Genomic DNA, 17,971 nt, shown 5'->3' on the forward strand with positions numbered 1-17,971 from the left:
AACTGGTTGGATAACTGTTCTCAGAGTATTTATCATTCGTTCAATCATGCTGAAAGGGCATAAGTGGGGTTCCACAGGGATCAGTTTTGGGACCAGTTCTGTTCAATACCTTCATCAATAATTTAGATAACAGCATAGAGAGTATGCTTATAAAGTTTGCAGATTATACAAACCAGGGAGAGGCTTCAAGTGTTTTGAAAGTGATTATTACAATTCAAAATGATCTAGATAAACAAGACAAATGGTCCTACGTAAATAAAAGGAAATTCAAAAGGGACAAATGCAAAGTAGTCCAGTTAGGAATCAGTTTCACATATACAAATGGGAAATGACTGTCTAAGAAGGAATACTACAGAAAAGGAAGCATATATCATAGTGGACCACATGTTAAATGAGTCAACAGTGTGACACGGTTGCATAAGAAGCAAACGTTCTAGGATACTTAAAACCATCCTGTTAATTCAAGACATGAGAAGTAGTTCTGCTCTATTCTGAGCTGATTAGGCCTCAACCAGAGTACTGTGTCCAGTTCTGGGAAACATATTACAGCAAAGATGGAGAAACTGGAGAAGATCCAGAGGAGAGCAACAAAAATTATTGAAGTTCTAGAAAAAGTGACTTATGAGGAAAGATTGAAAGAACTGAGTTTGTTTAGTCTGGAAAACAGAAGACAGAGGCACAGGATAACAGCTTTCAAGTACTTAAAGGGCTGTTTCAGTAAGAAGGGAGAAAAATTATTCTCCTTAACTTCTGATAGGACAAATGGCAACAAGCTTAAATTGCAGCAAGGGAGGTTTAAGTTGGACATTAGGAAAAATGTAACTATCAGAGTGGTTAAGCACTGGAATAAATTGCCTTGAGAGGCTGTGGAATCTCCATCATTGGAAATTTTTACAAGCAGGTTAGATAAACACCTGGCAGGGATGATCTAGATGATGCTTGGTCATGCCATGAAAGTATGAGACTGCACTTGATGACCTCTCTAGGTTCCTTCAAGGTCTAGTATTCTATGATTCTACGAGAAGAGGTAGCAGCCCAACACTGTGGGGATGACGAGTGAAGGAAAGATATATGGAAATGTTTATGTATACGGGAGTGTCCCCTGAATCCTTCTGAGAGATCTCAATGAGATGTCCATGGTCATATGCTGCAATCCTCCCCTGGAGATTTTGGAGATAGTGGTCTTATTTCTTCCACTGAAGTAGGAAAGTGCCTGTACCATGACACCAGCCAGAGGAGCATCTTTTCCACACTGCTGGCTCTGGCTTACCACCTCCAAACTGGCCAGGAGACAAGACAAGAAAAAGGGTGGATCTGTCCCCGGGACTGCTCTGTAGTTCCACTGAGGTTTGGGGGAAAGGGTAACATCCCAAGTGCCCCCCCCTCCAACTCTGCTCATGGGCTCAAGGGCCTTCTGCTTCACAGGGAGCACCAGGGATCCAGGATTCATACCAGATTCAGTTTGGGATTGGGACTTCAGCCCCTTAGCTCCTGCTTTCAGAACCACAGGAGTTGCCAGGGATTGGAGATTCAGCTCTACAGCTCCAAGCTTCATAAGTGGAAGGAAGGACCACCACCACGGATCAGGGCCTCAGCCCTGCAGCTTCCATCTATAACTCCATGGGCCTCCCCAGAGCTTGGGCATTCAGCCCCTGCCCAAGTCCCACATTCAGTGAGGGTGCCAGAGATCAGGGTTTCAAGCCAATGAGAGAGGCACCTGAGATCGGGGTTCAGCCCCAAGGAGACAGGGCACTCTGGGGATCAAAGGGCACCATGGCTCAAGAACAAAAGGCTTGCAAAACCCCACTGAGAACCCCGCTTTAGGTGACATTCCCTATCTCCCCTCCCACTATGTGTACACACAGGCTGCCTCTCCTCCTACCTGACACTGCCTCTTCCCACCTTTCCTCCTGGCCGGAAGCCAACACGTGCTTTCTCTGACCAGCCACTGCCTGCACTTACTGGCTGTGTGAGCAAAAGGGGCTGGGAGCTGAGGGGCAGTTTCAACCCTGACCAGCAGCAAAGGAGGAAGCAGCACGGCACCAGCCAAAGGAGCAGCTGCCCTGTGGCTCAGGCTCCTGCCTCTGACCTGGCCTGGAGCACAGAGAGAAAGGGTTGTGTAGCTCTCCCTGGGACTGTATGTCACCCTGCCTCAGAGCACCACCAGCTGGCCATAGCCTGCCTGCACTCATCTGCCTTCCACAAACAGGAAGCTGCTGTGGCTGAACTGACCACAAATGACCAGCAAGGGGAGTGCTAAAGTAAAAAAAAAAATGTGGCAACTTTCCTATTTTTTTAAAGTCACAACAACTGAAAGAGGTCTGAAATAAAGGACTGACTGGTTAAAAATGACACAGACGGTCACCCTATTTATTACTTCACAACATACATTTCAGTATGCCCACCTCTACTCAAAGCATTTACTGATTGTTCAAGACAAAGGCTCTCCCGGGGTCAGTGATGAAGTGTACTAATTATAAGTATACAGCAGGAATCATATAATTAATAGATGCACTAACTATATTATTCATAAAGGTACACCAAGCATCAAATAATTCCTAACAGCTCCCAAAACTTCAGGTCCAGGTACGGCACATTTCACCACAGGACATTATGGTGGCTGACAGTTGAAGTACCCTTTCAAGGACTTTCCCAGACTTGTACTCCAATAGCTTTTGCGCCTAGCCATTAAACTTATTAGAAAGCTGCTCCACATCTGCACTCCACCCAAGAAGCCATTTCGATCTCTTTGCCTCACACATATTATACAAGACAACAAGCATCTATATTCATCAGGATCCAATCTTGTGAATCACTTCAATCTACCAAAAGCATATTCAACTATTATTCTGCTCCTGCTCAGACAGTAGCTGAATCTTTTAATGGCACCGTATGGCCCATGTATGGCTCCATGAAGCAGGGAATCAAGAAATTTACTAGGTCTCCCAGAACGAGTACTGGCATTTCAACATAGCCAGTGGTAATGTCAGTAGGAAAAGAACATTCTTAAATGTAGCTCTCTGAACAGTCCTATGTCGTGCACTTTCTTTGACTAGTCAGTTGGTTAAGATCCACTTGCACTTGCATAACCATGGAAAAGTAGCTCTTTCTACTGATGTATTCCACAGCAAGGTGAGGTGGTGCCAAAATAGAGATATACATACCTTACGTCACACCACTGCAGTTTGGTAACTTAACTGCAGCAAATCCTTTCATCATGTCATGCCCGTTACCAAGAGCAACACTCCTCTGCAGCACAAGTCTATTAGCCACCACTGTGGCTTTTCAAATTCCAAAACCACAGTGCACTAATGGGTAGGAATCTGGCATTACAAGCCTCCACAGTTTAATCACCAACTGCTCCTCAATTGCTCCCAGCTCTCTTTCTAATGTCCATGAGCTGAGGAGAGTTCAAAACACAGATAGATGATAAGCAACTGCCTGTCACTCCACACCAGCATTATGATCCAATCCCACCGATCATTTCTTGCGTGCAGAATTGGCACTCAACCATCTCCAGCTGCTTGGTGAATGCCACCAACAGCCTTGAATTAGTTTTTGATAAGTCCCACAGCAAACTGTCCTCCATTAAATTATGTTTCCCCATTGCTGCAGTTCTTCCTGTGGCTCTGCAATTACTAGAGGATCACTGATCCTGTCAAGGGTAATGCAAACAAAATAGGACATAACTGTGAGAGCTCTATGCTTCTGTCAGAGATGACAGCAAAAAAAGTGACACATGGTTTACAGATTTTTTTTAAAAAAGGTACAGCATTTTGGGGATACAGGTGGCATTATAGGATGGAGAAACTGCATAATGAGAACTTGATCCCCTGCTCCTAGTCACCCTCTGATTCATTTCTATCCCATCATGAATTGTCAAAGTTTTTCCAAAAGAAAGCGTGCTAGGTGCAGGCAAGTGGCACAGCGTAATACCTAACCACTCCACATCAATACAAACATTTCTAGTGAGTATGCACAGTGCCAATGCAGAGAGTCAGGTCATATATAATTACCCACACGCACGTGACATACTAACTATGGAATTTTTTTTGGCCAACAGAATTTATGTCGGCCAAACTTTGTAATATGCAATGTGCTTTGTGTACATTAAAGCTAGCTGGAAATAAATTTGCAAAAATCTCAGGATATATGCAAATGACTACCAACACATGCAAGCATGCTTACTGTAATCACATTGTCAAATAAATAGTTTTATGAGTAGCAGCTGCTTAGTACTCCCTGTCTCTGTAAGAACCAAGCTGCACATACCCATTCAGCTCTCCCTTCTTGGGCCAATTACCCAAAACCAGCAGCAAACTGAGCTCAATGGACTCCTAATAAAACTATTTCTGAGCTATCCAGTGTAATGAAATTACACCTGTCAAAAGCTTTGAAAAAGACTCCAGCACATGCAAGATTATTCATTCACACGCCAGTCTTAACAATGCCTTCGACTTAAATTTCAGAAGTTGCAAAAAGACTGTTAATTATGCAAAGTTGAGCTGAGTCTACGAAACACCCAATTAACTCATGATGAATAAAAATTCTCTCCTTGCCACCTCACAAACTCACATCTTGAGCGTAGCAGTTAAACATTATCATCAAAAGAAGATCACTGGGCTATCACAAAGTTTTCACAGATGCAGAAAGTCTACAGATCTCAAGGACCCTATTTTTAAAATAAAATTACTGTATTATATTATAGCTGAGAAGTTATCACTACTAGAGCTAGCACTTTGTACATTACCTGCTAGCACTTTGTAAACTTCTTGGAGAAAAACTTTCCCATTTGGAAACAGATCAAATGGGAACTGTTCTGGAGAGCAATAAATGACCATACTTATGTTAGTGTGGTTTGCACTTTGAAAGTAATTCAGATCCTTGTTTAATTTAAAATTAGACATGTATTTAAGACTTTCAGCTTGCCAAAGCCTTAATGAGTATTAAATACAGCAGCTTCAATATAAAAACTTGGCATATGAGAAAATTATTAAATAATTACCTATCCATGGTTTTAGACACTATGTGGAGTATCGCCAAATTAAACAGCAGAAATGTAGCACTTTAAAGACTAACAAAATGATTTATTTGGTGATGAACTTTCATGGGACAGACCCACTTCATCAGATCAGTAGGTCTGTTCCACGAAAGTTCATCGCCAAATAATTCTGTTAGTCTCTAAAGTGCTACAGTTCTACTGTTTTGCTGGCGTACAAACTAATATGGCTACCTCTCTATTACTATCAGTAAATTAGTATATCAAGATGAAATGCAGTAAACAACAAATATAGGAACAAGGAAACGGGTGTTTGAATGGTATATTTGCTTCAGTGAACCAAACATTTGCTCTTATTACAAAATTTAAACGAACACCAATTTTCATATTGCTTACGTCTGCGAAGTTGTTTCTCCTACTTAGCCCAATGGTTTCTACAAGCTGCACGCACCTCTTAATAATATAATCAAACTACTTCTCCAGATAAGCATTAACATTCAGCACTTTAAATAAAGCCATCTGGCTTAATGCCTACTGGATGGATTACACATTATCTTACTCTATAAACTGAAAAGAAAAATAATTCATTAATGCTACCAATTCAGTATTACAGCACCTCAACAGGCACCATCCAAAGCATACTGTCTACCAAAAATTATTCAGTTATCTTTAACCATCAACCTTTGTTCTTTTAGAGCAGGGAGAGTCAACAGATGGACCACAGGCCCAATCCAGACCACCAGATGCTTTTTGGTGGACTGCAAATTCTTTTTACATATCACTATACCTAGAGACTAAACCTTGACCAAGAAATGTAAATGTTGACAAAAATTATTGTTTACCCTATTCTAGAGCATTTTTCCTCAGAAGTTTCAAACTAACAACAGATAAAAATCACCATTTAATAGATGGAAGAGGAAATAATGGAAAAACTAATTTGACCCACTTCACACAGGAAGTGTGTGGCAAAGCCAAACACATTTCTATCAATAGGAAATGAACATAATGCTAGTCTAGAAATCTAAACTGTGTTCTTGCTATCTGGCAATAACACTGAATGGCAGGCAATAGCTTCTAGGACCACGTATACAAATGGGAGACAGCCCTGTATTCTATTACTATCTTTGCACTTAGCTTGCTGTGACACTGTAAATAAATCACAAACTGAGATTTTCAGAAGGGCCTCCAAGTTTATCTCTATAGGAAAACAAGCCAACACAGCTATCACCAAATAAAATGTCCTCCATTAGCATCCCCCATGGAGGTTCTTAGTCTGGAATAATCCACTTCTGCATTACCATAACTGACAAAAAGCATTTTTATTCTTGAATCTACAAAGGGATTTATCTCATTATAGCCCAAGAACTTGAAACCCACACCCCACCTTGTCCCAGGACAGCTCCCAAGTGTAGGCAAGCCCAACCACTTTCAATGGAAGAAGTACCCCAACGCCTTTCTTTAGGCCCCTGGAAGCTCCTAGCATCACCCCCACCCACGAGCCCCAGTTTCTCGGCTGCACAACAGGGATAACCCTGGCCCCAATTCAGGGGCGTTGCTGGAGTGTTGGTGCTGCCCAGGCAGTACTTTGCCGCCGAAGCAGCCCCGCTGCTCAGAGGCCAAACGGCCCCACAGAGAAAGGGCGGCAGAGGGCCACAGGTAACGGGTGTCACTGGGAGGAGGCCCCAGCTCTGCAGCCCGGGGATGGGTCCCTCACTCACAGCCCGGCCTCCCCGCGCCACGCAGCGCGTCACTCGCTGAGGAAACGGCCCCAGGGCGAAGAGAACCCTCCATACTATCCCTCTCCCTACCCGAGCAACAGGCCAGGGGCCCGGCTCTCGCCTCGCAGTGTATCCTTTCCCCTCGCCCCGGCCGGCGCGGCGCGGCGCGGCGCTACCACAACCGTTAACCAGGCCAGCTTCCCAGCACGCGCGCCGCAAGCAAAGACCAAACCACTTCCTTCCCGCGGGCGCCCAGCTCTCCACGTGCTCCTTACCTCCCGCGCCCCGCCTATCGCAGCGTGGTGGGCATGCGCAGTGGCGGACTAATACGCGCGCTTGAAGGCTGAGAGCCCTTCCTCGCTCAAGACCGAGGGTTCGAGTCCCGGGCTGCACCTGGAGTCTGGCTGCTTCTTCGGAAAGCTTCGCCTGTGTGCTCCGTACTCCTGCCGCGGGGTCCCCCTCTTCCGTTTCCACAGGAGCTCCACCTCCGGACCCCCGCAACTTCCCTCCTAGCTTAACTCCGGGAGTTACACTGGTCTCAAAGTGCTGCCAGTAGGCAGGGGTAGATGCCCTTTGGTGGTGAAATTAGACGGATTCGCTAAGGGACAGCCCATGGGAGAATTGAGCATCTCCATTTGTCTGTCATATTTTAGTACTGGCCTCACTGGTAGCCCTAACCCAGCATGAGTTGCCATGTCAACAACATGCTGTGTTGGATTACAGTAGGGTCATGACAGCCAGGAGTGTTTGGTGTTGAGAACCCTTGCAAATGTTGAATTTCGTGAATATCATTTTACCCACTGCTCACAGTCCAGACATGGAAGCTGAAGGCAGCCTGACCCTGGCTATCTCACCTACATGCAGAGCTGGTAGTGCTTGAAGAGCTGCATGCTGGAGTCTCCCACATGCTTCTCCTTGAGGAACTTCTCGGCAAACCCGTGGTTGAAGCACTGATCGTTCTTGTGCTTCAGCTCCATGCACACCTCCCCCTCTCTGTTTGTGGTGGAGCTGCAGGCCTGGGACATGAGCGCACCTCATGCAATCCCTGCCACTCACTCACAAGGACAGTGTTCCCAACAGCCGTATTTCCTTGGCATGCTGGCACGTGCAGCACAATGGCGCAGATCCACCAAGCTGAGTCTCCGGATCTGGAAGTGTTTGTGTTGGGGGAGGGGAAATAAAATCAATGTGGGCTGTGCACAATGGCTGCTACGTCGGGGGAGCATCCTCAGGAGGAGCCTCACATGGAAGTCACCTTTCCTCAGGAAGCTGCTTCATGCAGGCTGCTTTGGGGGGAGTGACAGCCAGCAGAGGGCTTTGGATTCAGGGGGGAGTGATGGAGGGGCAGGGTGAGGCACCTTCCTCTCCCTGTGCCACATGGGAGGCCAGCATCCACGAATAATTGTACATGTCACAACCTTGCTGTAATTCTCTGTGGGCATTCAATGCAAGGCAGAACAGTGGGCTGCTTACATGTTAATAAATGTTAATACCCTGGTTTAACTGGAGGGGTTAGGTTAAACAGCATTAGTTAAATCAGTGTAAACTCCAGTGTAGTTGCTCTTCTTTCAGACAAAGGCCATATGTTCACTGCAAAAAGTATTGTGTTTTGATATCAGGGTCACTTGATGTAAAATGGAGTGGAGAGAAGGCATAGTAATTCTGATCTTATGGTAGCCAAGAGGCCTAAACACTGGTCAGGGAGATATATACACATGACCTCAACTAAGTAAACTGAGATGACAGAACAACAAGAAGTCTTGTGGCACCTTATAGACTAACAGATATTTTGGAGCACACACTTTTGTGGGCAAAGACTCACTTCATCAGATGCAGGAGTTGGGGGGGTGGTTTCAGATGGGTATTTAAAGAGTGGGGTCCCAAACTATGATGCCTTATTCTCATTAGGATTTTACATTGAGATAGCCACCTCAAATTTATATTTGCATAAACCTACAACTTTTTTGCACTGAAAGCACAATTACTTTTTCTCAGATGTTTGCAGAAAACTTTTGTACTGTTTACCCTTGGGCTTTAGATTTCAGTTAAATCTACAAGAGATGCTGTCTTGCTCAGAACATGTTTATGCGACTTGGGGTTTCTCTTAAATTGGATTTAATTGGAAACACTTCACAGCTGGCAACTATCAGCTGCAGGTGCTATATGTTTTATTTCATTAGCTTAGATGGAAGCAAAGATGTTCCAATAACTTTGTGTTTTATTTGATAGCACCAATAAAATTAAGGATCTGTCAGCATTTCAGTTACTGACCTCACTTTATGTGAATTCAGAACTTTGTTGTAAAATTATGTTTGCAAGTGAAACTTAGGGTACAGCATCTTGGTCTGGGAGCACATTTTGTTCTGAAATATTTTAGATGGGTTTTACACTGTGACCTAAAAATTATTTTATTTTGTCTTCTATTTTCAGGCCATCTCCTCTCTTTTTCCCCTTTCCTTTGGTCTTTCCCCATTCATTTTACTATGTCTCAGCCTCTGAAGACAGGACAAGAAGCAATGGGCTTAAATTGCAGCAAGGGAAATTTAGGTTGGGCATTAGGAAAACCTTCCTGTCAGGTGGTTAAGCACTAGAATAAATTGCACAGGGAGGTTGTGGAATCACCATTATAGGAAATTTTTAAGGGAAGGTTAGACAAACATTTGTCACGGATGGTCTAGATCAGTATTTCTCAACCATTTTTTTATATCCTCATATCAGGTACAGCATCACTTGATTTTTCTGAACACAACTCATGCCCAAACAATCCAAATCAACTCTGATTGCTTTGGCACAAGTTGCATAATAATAAATATATTATGAATGTATCATAAATATGAATATGTCTACAATCAAAATACTATTAAATACTTTAGTATTTTGATACACAATTTCATATTTAATATTTTAGAAGAAAAATATTGCTAGCATCAAAATATTTTCACAGAACACCTATTCACATTGTGCAGAACATAAGTGTTCCACAAAACAACTTGGGAAATACTGGTCAAGATGATGCTTGGTCCTGCTGTGAGGGCAGGGAACCGGACTTTGTGACCTTTGGAGAGCCCTTTAATTTCTATTACTCTACCATCATTCAAGGGTGTAGATGTTATACTGATCTAACTCCTTCCCTGCCTACCACCTCTCTGGGAGCTGGACAATCTATGTTGACAGGAGGCACTATCCCACCCATGTAGGTGGCAGGTCAGTGCTGCAGCTGAAGTGCTGTAAGTGTAGTAGACCAGTGGTCTCCAACCTTTTCAGTAATATGGCACACTTCAGTGAGACTATTCCATGGCACATCCTCTTTTTTTCAGCTGAATCCATCGCTCTTAAACATTGTGTTACTTCCATTTACTACTGTTACAGTCCGACAATTGAGGTTTGCAACACAGTAGTGCATAACTAAAAAAAGGACCAAAGCCATTAATCTTTCAAATGCACCACAGACTACAACATCTTAGACAGCGACCACAGACACATTTTCAAAATCTGCTCAATGACATGCTAGGGATGTTCATCAGAGGAGTAACCACTGAAAGCAGGCTCCTCCACTCTCTGCCAGGCTGCTGGAGCCAGGATGCAACATTTAAACTGCAACCCAGCTACAACAGACTCCCACAGCAGGGAGTGGGGGCAGGCTCCCAACCAGTTTATTCAGGCTGGGAATCAGCATTTCAGCTGCTGCCCAGCACCGATGGGGTTCCGTGGGGTTGGCGCATCCCCTCACAATAGTGCTGCAAAGAGCCACATGGGGGGAGAGGGACCTTGACAAACCCTGCACCAGCTGGGACTCAGGCAGCCTTGCTGTTTGAGCCCCCTTAGCATGGGCGTCAGTTCATCCACCTCCATCCCCCGCATTAGCCATGGGGAGGGGCACCGGATGAACTTACAGGGCACACTGGTTGAAAACCTCTGGGCAGGCAGCCCAGGAGGGGGAACTGCAGTTCCCCTTCCCCAGCCTTGGGGCCTGAAGCAGGTGCCGGTGGGAGGCGTCCCTCACAGGCTGCCTCCCGCACTTGCTCATCCCAGGCCTGCGAGGGCTTGAAGGCTTGTGACTGAGCCGAGGGAAGAGCAATGTAAGAAGGAGGGCAGGGCCCCAGGAGGCCCCTCCCCACACAGTCAACCAGCGAGACAGAGAGAGCCCAGCCCGGCCCGGCCCAGCCCGCTGCGGGCAGGGCGCCAGCGCTCGCCCCTCCCCTCGTAGGCTGTCCGCGGCAGCCATCTTAGTTGATGTGTCAGCTCTTACGTGCTCCGGGGAGCCGTCGCCGGAGGAGGAGGAGGAAAAGGGGCGACCCCGCAACCATGCAGGCGCCGCTGCCTCGTCTCCCGCCCTGCGATCAGGCTGGTAAGAGGCCGCTGGCCGGGGTAATAATGGGCTGGAGGGAGGCTGCGTCCGCAGCAGCAGCGTTTGCTCTGGGCTCCCCCGCCCTGCTTTGCCGCGGAGCAGTTTAACCCTGACGTTTGGGGGACCCCACCCCCGCAGCTCCACTCGGATCTGCAGGGGGCGGCCGCTGCGCTTGGGGGGACAGGGGAGCTCGGCTCCTGCTGATGTTTCGTGGCTGGTGAGCGTCTCCTGTCTGAGGTACTTTATCAACAGGCTGGTGTTCAGGGTCCCCTCTCTGCCTGTGAATTAGGGGGACCTTCCTGAGGCTGCGGAGCCAGGGAAGTCCCCACGGCGAGGTCACACTTGGCCCAGGCGGAGCCACGAGTCCTGCCTCGCTTGCTAGACAGCATTCTGGAGATGCCTCTGCATTCGGGCTTGAATAGGGTTGTCGCACGCATGATGCTGGTGGGCAGCTGCCTGCTGGGTTGTACCCCCACTTTAATCCTTTTATTTCCTTTTCCCAAGGGTCCGGAGTTGTTAGAGGATAAAACCCTGCGGAGCTTTGATGTTTCTTTAAATACTGATCGCCAGCGCTGCCCGTCTGCGTGCTTTGGAAACTAATAACGCTTTAATAATCTGCTGATAGTGGTGATTCTGTGCCGTGGAAACTACCGCAGAACAATTTTATTTGGGGCGTTAGTGTGTGATCTTTGTAGTTACTTGTTGCAGTGAGATTTCAGTAAATCTGTTGCAAAGGAATTCAGCTACCGGTAACTAGCTCCAGTGAAATCAGTAACTTGTGGCCTCTCTTGGAGAGTTTCAAGTTTAGGAGAGGAAAAAAGCAAAATGAAATTGAATACAAGGAGGTTAAAGTCCTAACTAGGTGGCATTATTTCATTTCCTTGTTAAGAACCTTTAAAGTGTGTGACTCCTGCTGCATATTGTCTGCTTCCCCCCTCCCTGCCTTCAGGTGAGAAAAATATTGATGATCCTTTTCCTAATGGATAGAGTGTAGAAAGCCTTCTCCTTGTCTCTATTTGGTGTCCCTATTATTACAGTTGCAGCTTTTGTGCTAAAACTACGTGATGTGAAGGCTATGGAAGGATAGCTAAAATGAAGGGATTTTTTTTTAACCTTGCAGGTTTACTGCAGTACAATATGCAGCTGTTTTATTTATGAGAGCTGTCTACACTTCCAGGTTTGAAAATGGGAGGTATTACTGCAACTCAAGCAAGAAAGAATACTTTGTTTGCATAATCTGTATTTTTAGCTCTGATCATACTAGAGCAATCTACACAGGTGGACCCAAACCCATGTAGATTTCCAGCAACCTCATCCAGTCATTGTGAAGACCTGGCTGGACAGGTTGCTCTGCGCATTAATTTTATGTATAAAAAAACCCAATCTGACCTCTTATTTCTTTCTAGTACAGTACTTTTATCTTTGTTTGTTTTTTTTCCTGCTAATCCTAGTAGAATTTCCTATGTGAAATAATGTATTGATACTAATACAGCACTAGCTACAAAAATCCTAGAGTGCTTCATAATATCAGATTTACAGATGCAGACTTCAAATGATCATTACCCAGGTGAAATCTAGCTGGCTGCATAAAAATAATTGTTAGAAATAGTTTAATTTTGTATGAGTCTTTCCTGCTAACATCTGGAATAATACAATCACATTTTCCTGCTTAATTTTTCTTAAAACTGATACTTTTGTGCTCTTGCTCTTTGGAAGACCCTTGTGAACAGGGAAAATGATAAACTGACTATCTGGGGAAAGAGTGAAACTGGCTTTTGTAATGTGCGGACAGCTGTGCGTGCAATAATAAGATATAGAATTTCTTGTGCTTGTAAGAACTGGGTTCATATTTTCTTTAACTGATGCTTATAGCTTCTAACTCTGTCATGTACAACATGCTAGCTGCTAGCCAGTTTGGCCAGTTAAGTGTGGCAAGTTAGCTTGAACATTAAATATATTGTCATAATAATGCAGCTGGGTTGCTGTATTGATTGCCACTAACCACTGTAACGAGCTAGTCACATTATTCTGAAAACATTTGTTTTCAGAGTCGTATATAGTGGCTACTATATATTTTCAGAATAAAATATAGTAGCTAATGCTTCAGACCTGGTTGGACTCCTGGGCAAACATAACATTTTTTTCATCTTTTAAAAGTGAATATTGCGTGCTCATTCTAGTACTCATCTTTGATAGACATGTATTAATGACTTATGCTTGCGTCTGGGTCTACTGAGCATTGATGTTTTGGTCCCATCTGCACTTGTTGGAAAAAAATTTTAATAATATAGTACTGTTCCAGCGCAGTTAGTACATGAGTCTGATCAATCTATATATATATATATATATATATATATATATATATATATATATATATATATATATACATACACGTATATGGAACGGTACCATATTTCACCTATTCTGTAACTTTGGACTTGTAGGGTTGCAGTGGCTGCTTTATGACGACAGATGAAAGACTGGGACTTCGGTTTAGAAAAGAGGAGACTAAAAGGAGTTTTGATAGAGGTCTACAGAATCATGAGTGGTGTTGAGAAAGTATATAAGGAAAACTGATTTACTTTTTCCCATAAAACAAGAACTAGGGGGTCAACAAATTAAATTCATAGGTAAGTTTAAAGGAGATGGAAGTATTTCTTCATGTAGTACACAATCAAGCTGTGGAACTCCTTGCCAGAGGGTGTTATGAAGGCTAGGATGTAAACAGGGTTCAGGGGAGGGAAAAAAAGGCAGTAAAGTAGCACTTTAAAGAATAACAAAATAATTTATTAGGTGAGCTTTTGTGGGACAGACCCACTTCTTCAGACCATAGCCATACCAGAACAGACTCAATATTTAAGGCATAGAGAGCCAAAATTAGTAACAAAGGTTGACAAATCAGGAAAAAAAATGATCAAGGCGAGCAAATCAGAGAGTAGAGGGGCGGGGGGGAGGGGGCGTCAAGAATTAGATTAAGCCAAGTGTGCAAAAGAGCCCCTATAATGACCCAGAAAATTCACATCCTGGTTCAAACCATGTGTTAATGTTTCAAATTTGAATATAAAAGAGAGTTCAGCAGCCTCTCTTTCCAAAGTAGTGTGAAAATTCCTCTTCAGTAAGATGCAAACTCTTAAGTCTTTAACAGAATGGCCCACCCTGGCTGAACAGTTTGTGGATCAGGAGTGTTTTTATGTCTGTTTTGTGCCCATTAACTCTTTGCCTAAGAGTTTGAAGTCTTGTCTAATATACAAAGCATCTGGGCATTGTTGGCACATGATGGCATATCTGACGATAGTTGAGGAACATGAGAATGTGCTGGTGATTCTGTGGCTAACCTGGTTAGGTCTATTGATGGTATCTCCGGAATAGATATGTGGACAAAGCTGGCAGCGGGCTTTGTTGCAAGGAAAAGTCCCAGGACTAGTGTTCCTGCGGTATAGATTGACTGGTGAGAATCCTCATTAGGTTGGGGGGTTGTCTGTAGGAGAGAACAGGCCTGTCACCTAGGGCCTTCTGGAGTGTGGCATCCTGATTAAGGATAGGTTGTAGGTCTTCAATGCATTGCAGTGGTTTGAGTTGAGGGCTGTAGGTAATGACCAGTGGTGTTCTGTTCTTGGAGCAGCTGGTCTCAGGGTATCTGTCTGGCCACGTCAATTTTGTTTTTTTATTTTCTCCTGGCGGGTAGTTCAGGTTTATGAATATTTGATAAAGATCTTTTGGTTTTTGGTCACTGTCAGTAGGATCAGAGCAAATGCGGTTGTACCTAAGGGCTTGACTAGTGCATCTAGTTGTGTGCAGGATGGAAGCTAGAAGCATGTAGGTAAGTATAGCGATCAATGGCTTTCTGGAAGAGTGTGGTACCAATCAGGCCATCCTTGATTTGTACTGTAGTGTCCAGGAAATGTATCTCTCGCGTGGACTTATCGAGGCATAAGTTGATGGTGGGGTGCAGATTAAGATTTTGATAACCTTTGAATGACTATCCTCCATGAATTTATTAGCCAGGATGGGTAGGAATTATGTCCCTAGATTCTGTTTGTCAAGCTAGGAATGAGTGACAGGGTAGGGATCATTTGATGACCTTTTCTGTTTGTTCCTCTGGGACACCTAGCCTTCACCACTGTTGGAAGATGGGATACTGGGCTAAATGGACCTTTGGTCTGACCTAGTATGGATGTTCTTAAGTTTTGGCAACTCCTTTAATTAAAAAACCCATTTTGGTATACACTGGACCAACCCACGGTTTAGCCCAGTGTTTGTAACCTGTGGTCTGTAGACACCCAGGAATCTGCAGACTATGCTTAAGACTTCTAAAGGAGTGCATGCATTCATTTGACGTTTTTTAGGGGCCTACAAGTGGAAAAAGGTTGGAAACCACTAACTCATCCAAGTCAGGATCTTATGGTGGTGTCCCTAGTTATAGTGAGGGCTGTAGCAAGACGGAATGCATAAGCCCATACATTGCAGGTCTGGTTTAGGGCCGAAGGCCTAGCAAAAATGGATAAAACATGGCTAAAAGCAAAGCTAACCTGTGAGCAAGAGGCAGGCTTCTGCTAACAGAACTTGTCACAGTCAGGGTGAGAGTACAAAACGATAATTGGTATAGTTCATAAGTTGAAATCACAAGGTACCTCCAGCTCATTAAAAAAAGACCTTGGTACCTACTCTGCACAGATACAGACCTCAGTTCAGGAAAGAGTCTAAATTGATAGCATGATGGTTGGGAGGTGATCTAACTAAACCATGAGTTACAGGGTGATTGGTATCTAAGTAGCATCAGAGGGTAGCCACTTGGCACGTCAGTAGTGAGGTGTGCTTTGTTTGTACGTGTATAGAAAATTATGTCTTGAGGGGGCCATCTTTGCCTGATCAGGGCGGGCAGTGGAATTCCCACTGACTGTGTAAGTCCATTGCTGTAGGTACATCTACACAGTGGTTCAATAAAGTATTTGTGACAACTGTTATCTGTACCTTACTTGACAATAAACCCTGGCAGGAGCACTTTCTGTCCTTATCTGGTCTGTGGTCTTTGGGGAACCTCATGGGGTCTGCTGTGATTATTGGACCCGTATCATTGAACACATGCAAGCAGCCTTCTGGTTATCATTAATGGAGCCAAAGACCCATGAGGATACAATGGCAGTAAATCTGCCAGACTATGGTGGGGCGGGGGGGGGAGCTCTCATGTAGACGGGTTATGTGGGATTAATTGGTACATTTACAGCTGAGTCATCAAGACCTGTTTGCTGGGCAGGGGCAAACAACATGGTAGGTAATGCTGAAAGGGTACATTAGTGCCATCACCAGTGGAACTGCACTGGTTTCAGACAGGGGTATCTTAGCAGCATGGACAAGACCAGATTTTGTCAGGAGTGTGTCAGTTTAGACAGGAGAGCGGTGTTAGGCCTTTTCTACATTAGGGTTGTATCTATACTACAAAAATAACTTCGAAGATGTTCAAAGTTGAGCATCTGCACACACCCTACTTCGAAGTAGGACACTACTCCATTCCTGGAAATGGAGTAAGGCCTTTGAAATTGAGCTCCCTACTTCAAAGTTAACTTTGAAGTAAGGGAAAATACATGTAGATTCTCTGGTGGCTACTTTGAAATAGTTCCTAGTGTAGATGCACCCCAGGTAAATTAAGACATGTATTTCAGCACTTCTGCAACTCCATCAAAAGGTTATTTATCTGCTTATCTTCTTTCCCCCTCCAACTTTCTGTGTGCAAGCCCTTAGAGCTTAAAGGCTGTTTTCAAACACTGGTTAAAGATTGTTTTTTTGGTGCCAAGCCAGCCACCTCTCTAGTTGTAGTATTTTTTTCCCCTAACAGTTATGAATAGATCCACTTTGACCATCACATGTACACTAGCCTTGGAACCAGATAGACTAAGTATTAACAGACTCTGCCCAGTTTGCATTGTAATTGTAATAAATCCAGACCCATTAGTAAATTTGAACATTAACAGAGAGTAAGCTGTGCTCGTCTATACACTATCAAAACAAAAAGCAGTCAAGTAGCACTTTAACGACGAGCAAAATAGTTCATTAGGTGAGCTTTCGTGGGACAGACCCACTTCTTCAGACCATAGCCAGACCAGAACAGACTCAATATTTATTATAAAAATTTAATACTAATATAAATAAATAATATTAATAAATATTTAATATTTAATCTGGTCTGGCTATGGTCTGAAGAAGTGGGTCTGTCCCACGAAAGCTCACCTAATAAACTATTTTGCTAGTCTTTAAATTTGAACATGTTTAGATTTAATCTTCAACTTCAGCTGTGATTGATTTCACTCTCAATCAGATCACAACATGGAGCCTTTGCAACATAGGGGGAACCCCCAAAGATACCTTAAAATCATGTAAAAATACATACTAAGGTAACACACAAGCTGTGACACAAGCAAGGAAAATCCAATTAAAGGAGGATATCTTGTCTTGCAATTCTTTTAGAATGAGTCATAGCCCTTGGAAGATATATGGTACTGAGCTTTGCAACACATCACTGTAATGGAGCAATCTGCAACCATTTTACTTTGCTGTGTGTGTGTAATATATACAAAGGATTAAAACAATTAAATCAAAACAATAGCCTGATACTGTAAGTTTCCTTGCTTTTATGGAAGCTGCCAGTCCACCCTTATCCCAACCACCAGCTCAAGCTTAGTGTTCACAGCTCAGTGAGGCCTTATCTACGCTGCATTAGAGAGCTGTGCCCACTTACACATGAGTTTAGAGAGCAGCCTTAATACACAGACTTTTTCCTTCCTCATACAGATTGTGCCCTGATTATGGTTACAATCCTCTTTGACTTTTCCTGTGTATACAGTTTGCATCTACCTCCAGGAGCCAAATAAGTGATGTTTTGACTAACTATGACTAGAGTCGTGCAGTAGC

The 17,971-nt window shown here is 44.0% G+C and overlaps 2 protein-coding genes across 6 annotated transcripts in view; one reads left to right on the forward strand and one right to left on the reverse strand.

The window, feature by feature from the left end:
- Window positions 1–11,056, reverse strand: part of TDRD1 (tudor domain containing 1) — a 63,748-nt gene extending 52,692 nt beyond the window's left edge. For 2 of the 3 annotated variants that reach the window (XM_074999105.1, XM_074999107.1), the window contains exon 1: window positions 6,808–6,909. The gene's annotated coding sequence lies outside the window, so the exon portion shown is untranslated. Of the gene's footprint in view, window positions 1–6,807; window positions 6,910–10,966 lie in introns of those variants that run through there. The other variant, XM_074999106.1, reaches the window with a different exon arrangement.
- Window positions 10,933–17,971, forward strand: part of CCDC186 (coiled-coil domain containing 186) — a 63,450-nt gene continuing 56,411 nt past the window's right edge. For 2 of the 3 annotated variants that reach the window (XM_074999109.1, XM_074999111.1), the window contains exon 1: window positions 10,933–11,065. The gene's annotated coding sequence lies outside the window, so the exon portion shown is untranslated. Of the gene's footprint in view, window positions 11,066–11,933; window positions 12,015–17,971 lie in introns of those variants that run through there. The other variant, XM_074999110.1, reaches the window with a different exon arrangement.

Source organism: Carettochelys insculpta, chromosome 7 (assembly GCF_033958435.1).
Source record: "Carettochelys insculpta isolate YL-2023 chromosome 7, ASM3395843v1, whole genome shotgun sequence".
In the NCBI taxonomy this organism is placed as follows: domain Eukaryota; kingdom Metazoa; phylum Chordata; order Testudines; family Carettochelyidae; genus Carettochelys; species Carettochelys insculpta.